Below are 9273 nucleotides of genomic sequence, written 5' to 3' on the forward strand. Positions count from 1 at the left end.
TCAGTCGGACACCCTGTCCATGCACGTTTCGATATTTACGCATGCAACACTATACAAAAGTATCGATAACCCTCTGCTCAGCTTCTTGCAAAATAGTTTCACTGACAGCAGCATACTGACCTAATTCATACGTACATCCATTAATTTCCTTTACCCTGTCCACAAATTGTTCTGCAGTTTCCTTATTTTCCTTGATTATTACCTCTAATTGTTCCCTATGGTGTCTTGGTGTCTGACACTATTTCTTTTTCTATACCTCAGATTTAAAACTTTAAATTCTTCAAACCTTTTGGCTACCTTAAGAGCTTCTGAAAACCTCACATAAGCGTTAGCTTCCTCTGTTCGTCTCAATTTTGCAACACTCAGTAATTGCTTACCAGAATAATCTTCTAACTCAGTCAGATTTCCCAGGTTCCCACAAAGGCCTACACATCCTTGGTTGCCTCACCAGAAAAAGGAGCAATTAAACTGTGACGGACAAACCTATGCCCCACAGTGATGCTCGTAATTCTACCAAACTGTGCCCTTCTGCGTTATTCTTTGTTACTTGTGCTACCTTTTTCTACAATATGCACACTAGTTCCACCACTGACACAAATTGTGTCACTGGTCCTGTCGTAGCTTTGCCCTTTACAGTACTCATTCACTCACAAGGTAGGAAAAAAAATGCATTAAATTAATTATTATATCTAATTATGAGCCATCTTGAATCCCAGCATTGCCTAACCATGTGTCCCGAATTATTACATGAATGACATTTTACTGGAACTGATTCTGTACACGGCACTGAGCGGCCCTCAGTGTTTCGCTACCAACTCCTATCAGGCAGTAACCAACCGTGGCTTCCATAACCTCTGAAAGTAGATAAATCCACCAGGTGTCTACTAGCAATAACATATATTTTAAAAAATAATTTACCATCTAGCTTTTTCTCCATAATCAAAACACAGTCAGAGTTTTTGGACTCAGTGTATCGTAGACGGTAGGTTCAGACATTGCTCTAAGAAGGCGACATCAGTTACCTGGCACCACTGTTAGATGAACAATGGATGATCACCAGTGGAGAGTGAAGTCAGAACTACAGTATAGTTGCTTAATTAGCTTCTTCATTCCAGCCCTTAGCTGTAGTACATCAGTGACAGTTTGTTAGAGGCGCCCAGTTGCCTCTTAGGTGAAAAGCTTACAGCGCAAACAGCGGGGCTGAGAGTGGCGTCACTCGAATGCTGCTGCCACTGATGTCTCCAGCTGCCACCATGATGACAGTGTGGCAGCCCAGCTGACAGTAATGTGGGGGCGGCCGTGACCTCCTTCCAGCCGGCAGGCGACCCTCTGCTCCAGGAGCGACTGTTTATGTCTCAGGGCAAGCTACCATGTCCACTGGTCGAACAGTGGACCCAATATAGCATTCCAGGAAGTCTTTCTGGATGTCGCAGAATCGTAGTGTAAGCTGTGATACTCAGATGAGAATATTGTAGTACATGTATGGCTGAATACCGCACCACACTATGTTCACTTAAGGCATAAGGCACATACTCTGTACACTTACGTGGTGGCAAGTGAGGAGAGGCTTCCATCCTTCCGCTACCTTATTGCAGTGTCGGCTGTTGCTACACTGTGAGCAGCTGGCTGTGCTTTGTAATGTGTGTTGGCAATGTGGTATCAATCGTGTTATCTGTCATAAAGTTTTACCCAAAGATCTAGGGAAATAGAGACTTAAAGCAAAACTCGTCCTCCACACAGCAGCAGACGAACAGACATAAGCATAACGGATAATTTCTGTTGGACTATTGGATAGGGCCACACATGATCTCCCATTCCATTCCTGTAAAAGATTATTTCTGGGAATGAAAGCTGATGCTATCAGTATGTCCTTCACACGAAGCGTCAAAAGGCTGAATGGCACAGTCCTGGATCAACAGCCTCGAAAACAGTCAAACGACAACCTTCAGTAACAAATTATTGATCGGATTCTTTGATAGTAAAGGATTAGTTCATCAGGTGTAAGTCCCTCCAGATCAAAGAGTGAACCAAACTCTTTACATGGAACTCTTGAAACGTTTGCAACAAGCAACTTGACATCACGGCCCTGATTTGTGGCATTCTCAGGGCTGGTTCATACTGCATTACTATCTAAGACCGTAAACTGCTTTATCTAGTAGCAAGTGTTCGGCCAAACATTCTGTTTTTCCATCTCACATAGGCTATGTTCGCCCGATCACGCGCCTTAAGATTTTTTCTTGTTTCGGCAAGTGAAAGCGTGAACGAAAGGAAAAAATCATCAAGATATGGCAATAGGAGCTAGCATCATTACTTGGTAACAATGGACTCTATTTTTTTTAAAACCTGTCCTGGAGCTTTTCTGACAAAGGAAGTATATCACATGATCTTATCATGCATCAGTCACATCTTTGTCTCTTTTACCTAATAGCACATGGAGTTATAACAGTTTCAAGAATAGGCTCGGACATGAGACATATCAAATGTAAATTACTAAGATGTACAACGTACATATAGAAACAATAGTGAGAAGATTATAAGAAGATAAGGTATAATTTAAGTACTGTATTACAATTTTAATTTGCTTCGTCGTAATAAAATATAATTACAGCTTGATTATTACCGACCATCCTCATATTTGCTTACACTAGGAGTGATGTCTAAGTACAGTTTCGAGCACAAAAACATTGCTACTAATTGTAATTGTCAACATTAAATACTCCGTCTGCAGACCACAAGTGGCCCATCGGGACCATCCGACCGTCGTGTTATCCTCAAGTGAGGATGCGGATAGGAGGGGCGTGTGGTTAGCACACCGCTCTCCCGGTCGTGATGATGGTTTTCTTTGACCGGAGCCGTTACTATTCGGTCGAGTAGCTCCTCAGTTGGCATCACGAGGCCGAGTGCACCCCGAAAAATGGCAACAGCACATGGCGGCTCGATGGTTGCCCATCCAAGTGCCGGCCACGCCCGACAGCGCTTAACTTCGGTGATCGCACGGGAACCGGCGTATCCACTGCGGCAAGGCCGTTGCCTTCAACATTAAGGCGCTCGTCAAAATAGCGTAAAAAAACCTTAGGACACTTAATATTGACAAGCTACGCTTAGTAGCGATGTTGTGAACAACAGTGGGCTTAGTTGGTAATTAGTGTAAACCAGGTATGGGGATGGTTGTTAGTCAATCGTAACACATAATAACAAAGTTATTATTACATGTTAGTGCTATCAAGAACATTCAGACTTATCATAAACTAACGAACAGGTGATACTTCACAATTACTAAATATGAATAAGAACTGGCTATATGTCCTAATCTGGGGGAAGCCTTGGGTATTGTCTCAAGATGCAGATTTTGGCTCCTCTTTCAGGCTTTGCCCAATTCGGCGATACTGCCAAAACCTCCTTTATATTAATTCGGATTTTTATTGTATATAAGGTGTTTGAAAAAAAATTTGAAAGTAAGGCAATTACGAAACTTAATAATATATATTTTCGTTTTTTTTTTTTTTTTTGGCACTGTGTGGTGAGCATGGAAGAATCCTGGAGATACTGGAAGGTAACAGATAGATTATATAATGGTAGGACAGAGATTTAGCAACCAGGTTTTCAACTGTAAGACATTTCCAGGGCCAGATGTGGACCCTGACCACAATCTATGGGTTAGGAACTGTAGATTAAAACTGAAGAAACTGCAAAATGAGGGAATTTAAGGAGATGGGACCTGGAAAACTGACTAAACCAGAGGTTGTACAGAGTTTCAGGGAGAGCATAAGGGAACAATTGTCACGAATTGGGGAAAGAAACACAGTAGAAGAAGAATGGGTAGCTTTGAGGGATGAAGTAGTGAAGGGAGCAGAGGATCAAGTAGGTACAAGGACGAGAGATAATAGAAATCCTTGGGTAACAGAAGAAATATTGAATTTAATTGATAAAAGGAGAAAATATAAACATGCAGTAAATGAAGTAGGCAAAAAGGAATACAAACGTCTCAAAAATGAGATCGACAGGAAATGCAAAATGGCTAAGGAGAGATGGCTAGTGGACAAAAGTAGGGATCTAGAGGCACATATCACCAGGGGTAAGATAGATACTGCCTAGAGGAAAATTAAAGAGACCTTTGGAGATAAGAGAAGCACTTGCATGAATATCAAGTGCTCAGATGGGAACTCAGTTCTAAGCAAAGAAGGTAAAGCAGAAAGTCGGAAGGAGTGTGTAGAGGGTCTATATAAGGACGATGTTCTTGATGACAATACTATAGAGCGAAAGAGAATGTAGACGAAGATGAAATAATAGATATTACACTGCGTGAAGAGTTTGACAGAGCGCTGAAAGACCTGAGTCGAAACAAGGCCCTGGGAGTAGACAACATTCAATTGGAACTACTGACGGCCTTGGGAGAGCCAGTCCTGACAAAACTCTACCATCTGGTGAGCAAGATGTATGAAACAGGCGAAATACCCTCAGACTTCAAGAAGAATATAGTAATTCCAATCCCAAAGAAAGCAGGTGTTGTCAGATGTGAAAATTACGGGACTATCAGTTTAATAAGTCACAGCTGCAAAATACTAACGCGAATTCTTTACAGACGAATGGAAAAACTGGTAGAAGCCGACCTCGGGGAACATCAGTTTGGATTCCGTAGAAATGTTGGAACACGTGAGGCAATACTGACCTTACGACTTATCCTAGAAGAAAGATTTAGGAAAGGCAAACCTACGTTTCTAGCATTTGTAAACTTAGAGAAAGCTTTTGACAATGTTGACCGGAATATTCTCTTTCAAGTTCTAAAGGTGGCAGGGGTAAAATACGGGGAGCGAAAGGCTATTTACAGTTTGTACAGAAACCAGATGGCAGTTATAAAAGTCAAGGGGCATAAAAGGGAAGCAGTGGTTGGGAAGGGAGTGCGATAGGGTTGTAGCCTCTCCCCGATGTTACTCAATCTGTATATTGAGCAAGCAGTAAAGGAAAGAAAAGGTAAATTCGGATTAGGTATTAAAATCCAGGGAGAAGAAATAAAAACTTTGATGTTCGCCGAAGCATTTGTAATTCTGTCAGAGACAGCTAGGGACTGGAAGAGCAGTTGAACGGAATGGACCGTGTCTTGAACGGAGGCTACAAGATGAACATCAACAAAGCAAAACAAGGATAATGGAATGTAGTGGAATTCCGTCGGGTGATGCTGAAGGAAATAGATTAGGAAATGAGACACATAAAGTAGTAAGGAGTTTTGCTACTTGAGGTGCAAAATAACTGATGATGGTCGAAGTAGAGAGGATATAAAATGTAGACTGTCAATGGCAAGGAATTGTTTTCTGGAGAAGAGAAATTTGTTAACATAAAGTATAGATTTAAGTGTCAGGAAGTCGTTTCTGAAAGTATTTGTATGGAGTGTAGCCATGTATGGAAGTGAAACATGGACGATAAGTAGTTTGGACAAGAAGAGAATAGAAGCTTTCGAAATGCGGTGCTACAGAAGAATGCTGAAGATTAGATGGGTAGATCACATAACTAATGTGGAGGTATTGAATAGAATTGGGGAGAAGATAACTTGACAAGAAGAAGGAACCGGTTGGTAGGACATGTTCTGAGGCATCAAGGGATCACAAATTTAGCATTGGAGGGCTACGTGGAGGGTAAAAATCGTAGAGGGAGACCAAGAGATGAAAACACTAAGCAGATTGAGAAGGATGTAGATTGCAGTAAGTGCTGGGAGATGAAGAAGTTTGCACAGGATAGAGTGGCATGGATAGCTGCATCGAACCAGTCTCAGGACTGAAGGCCACAACAACAACAACGTGGTGAGCATCAATTGTTTTCCTGAACTATTAGTTTCTGAAGGAACTATGTACTATTGGCAATGCAAAAATCTTGAGCTGGAATAAGTACATTAATGAGCTGTTCAAATATTTAAGTTTAAGTAACTGTGGCCTTCATACATTAGAGTGTACAACTGCTGTTCAAAAATTTGTAGCTTGTCTCCTAATACCTTAGGGTACAGTTTAAGTTTTTGGGAAACGTGTGGCAACATGTATTGTGTGATATTGCAAGTAAAGTCCAGACCGTAAATAAGTTCTAACATAGCTGAATATATGACCTTGAGCCGTATTTATTGTTACGTCCAACAAAACCCTTACACGCTTCCTGTGAGCGGATAAATCGGTTAGTATCATTGGTGTACGGGGTATAAGAGAGACCTCTCCAGCTGCTGCGTGAGTGAGCATAATACCCTGAGAGAAATTATTTCTCACGGTTTTAATCTGTCACTGGGTGTCACCATGAATATGCGGAAAATTCAGGCTGCGTAGTAGTACAGTAATCCTGAGCTTGCAATCCATAAATACTACTTTCATAATATAACGAGTTTCTGTTTAAACTAATCCCGGGAAAGAAAATAAAACAGTACATAGCTGTCTATCCATTTTTCGCTTAAGCTTATATATACAGAGAAACAATATATATGAGAGAACAACTTGTGTAATGGGATAATTGTCCTGACTTTGTAGCTGAAACCGACTACGGAAAAGAAAACGAAATCGTATATTTTCAAAGGAAAGCGTTTGCTTTCTCGCAGTTGGTTTTACCAGAAAAACAATAAATACGTCTTCTGCTGCGATGTATGTATTTGCTCTCTACATCTAGGAGGGAGGAAGTATTGATCGAAAGAAGTAAAGAAGTCTGGTAAACGAAGGGCATTAGATAAGAACAGTCAGCGTCGAAGACGTTCGAGCACTGAACTCTTTTACTGAATAAGCGCTCATAGCTCTTTGGAATGCATTTTAGAACACAAGTTTACAAGACGAATTTTCTTGATTTCGTCGATACTACCATAGTATGCTCTTTACAGCAAATACAATTTTTCTTGTCTAGGAGTACGGTAGTTTGTCCCCGATGTTTGACGGTGTTTTATTGGGACACAATGTTTATTTTGTTCAGTTTCGCCAAAGAAACAATTTGACGGAAAAATAAGTAACTTGGCTAACCACAATGTGACAAAACATTGTCTTCTATACAAAATATTTTTCTCTAAACATCAATACACGTTTTGTAAATATCCCTGTGTAAACCGCTATTAGGTGAGTCACTTGAAACCGTACTATTTGTCTGAAAGCAGTCGTCAACGCATGCGCAAATTCAGTGTACCTCCAATAAAAAATCAGCATGATGATCGTTCTCTAATTTTTCAAATTTTTCAGCTGTCTTCCAAATGAAAAATGAACTCGCTTGTCCCATAATGTAATCAGTGTTATTTGTCCAATCCTCCTTTTGTATTACGTGGTATCAGGTCATATGAAACCCTGATGGCTTCAGCAGTGGAAGATGACAGACTGAAGAGCCAAGGAAACTGGTACACCTGCGCAGAAGTGCCACATCACGGCGTGGCATGGACTCGACTAATGTCTGAAGTAGTGCTGGAGGGAATTGACACCATGAATCCTGCAGGGCTGTCCATAAATCTGTAAGACTACGTGGAGGTGGAGACCTGTTCTGAACAGCACGTAGCAAGGCAACCAAGATATACTAAATAACGTTCATGTCTGGGGAGTTTGGTTGGCAGTGGAAGTGTTTAAGCTCAGAAGAGTGTTCCGGGAGCCACTTTGTAGCAATTTGCTGGTGAGGGGAGGTGCATTGTCCCGCTTGAATTGCCCAAGTCCGTCGGAATGCACAACTGACATGAATGGATGCAAGTGATCAGAGAGGATTCTTGCGTACGTGTCACGTGTCAGAGGCGCATCTAGACGTATCAGGGGTCCCATATCACTCCAACTGCACACGTCCCACATCATTACAGATCAGCTTGAAACGTTCTCTGCCGAAAGCCAGTGCCCATGGATTCATGCCCATACCCATACACGTTCATCCGCTCGATACAATTTCAAACGAGACTCGTCAGACCAGGCAATATGTTTCCAGCCATTAACAGTCCAGTGTCGGTGTTGAAGAGCCCGGGAAGGCGTAAAGCTTTGTGTCATGCTCCATCAAGGGTGCACGAGTGAGCCCTCTCCTCCGAAAGAACATATCGGTGAGATATTGTTGAATGATTCGCACGCTGACACTTGTTGACGGCCGAGCATTGAAATATGCAGCGATTTGCGGAAGCGTTGCCCTTCTGTCGCTTTGAACGATTCTCTTCAGTCGTCGTTGGTGCTCTACTCGTAGGATCTTTCTCCGTATATAGCGATGTTGGAGATTTGATGTGTTACCGGATTCCTGATATTCGCGGTAAACTCGTGAAATGGTCGTATGGGATAATCCCCGCTTCATCGCCATCTAGGAGATGCTGTGTCCCATCGCTCGTTCACCGGCTATAACACCACGTTCAGACTCATTTAAATCTTCATAACCGGCCACTGTAGGGACCGAAAACGATCTATCAACGGCGCCAGACACTTGTTGTCCTATATAGGCGTTGCCGACCCAAGAGCCGTATTCTGCCTGCTTACATATCTCTATTTGAATACGCATGCCTATACCAGTCTTTTTTGGCGCTTCATTATATTTTGAAGTGCAGTTCGGGTATTGTGGGTGGTTCAACCGGCAGTGCGCTGATATTGAGTCGTTCTTTGAATATGATGATTCCTCTTTGGAAATAGATCATATCACGATATTTCCGGATGATCACATTGTGTCTGTTAAAATAATTCATGAGAGAGTTAAATTGTACAGTCATAACTGAACCAAAGGCAGGAGGGCTTCCAATTGTTGAGGAGAAGAGTTGAATACTTTGCAGTTTTGTGAGAGTATTAATAGCCTATAAATTCTACTTGAAAAGTGAAAATTATCGAAAGTACACTCTGGCAGATCGTCTCCACTTTACGAACCCTTCAGGGTTTCTGGGCAACATTTCAGTTATACCAGGTTCTCGTATAGATAAACCGTAGCACACCATACAATGGAAACTTTCCTGGCAGATTAAAACTGAGTGCAGGACCGAGACACGAACTCGGAACCTTTTGTCTTTCCCGGGCAAGTGCTCAAACATCTGAGCTACCCAAGCACTTGTACTGCAGAGTGAAAATCCCATTCTGGAAACATCATACAAAGGTTTTTCATGTGCTACATAATCTACATGATCACTTGGCGTGAGGTCCAACTCAGAATCAACTCGTTTTACAACAAAATTCTTTGAAGACCTCAAAATGACAGCAAAATCTGTGGAACCCGTTGTTTGTAAAGAAGGAAACATTTATTCGATATTTAGAATGATTTTACCAGGTAGAACAGATGGCACCTTACGAATTTTCAGCTGTAGCGAATCAAGGTTCCGATTTCGGTAAC

At 41.7% G+C, this 9273-nt stretch overlaps 1 pseudogene; it reads right to left on the reverse strand.

The window, feature by feature from the left end:
• Positions 1 to 2915: 2915 nt before the first annotated feature.
• On the reverse strand, positions 2916 to 3032 carry LOC124799844 (annotated as a pseudogene).
• Positions 3033 to 9273: the final 6241 nt, after the last annotated feature.

This window comes from Schistocerca piceifrons, chromosome 5 (genome assembly GCF_021461385.2).
Source record: "Schistocerca piceifrons isolate TAMUIC-IGC-003096 chromosome 5, iqSchPice1.1, whole genome shotgun sequence".
NCBI classification, from domain to species: domain Eukaryota; kingdom Metazoa; phylum Arthropoda; class Insecta; order Orthoptera; family Acrididae; genus Schistocerca; species Schistocerca piceifrons.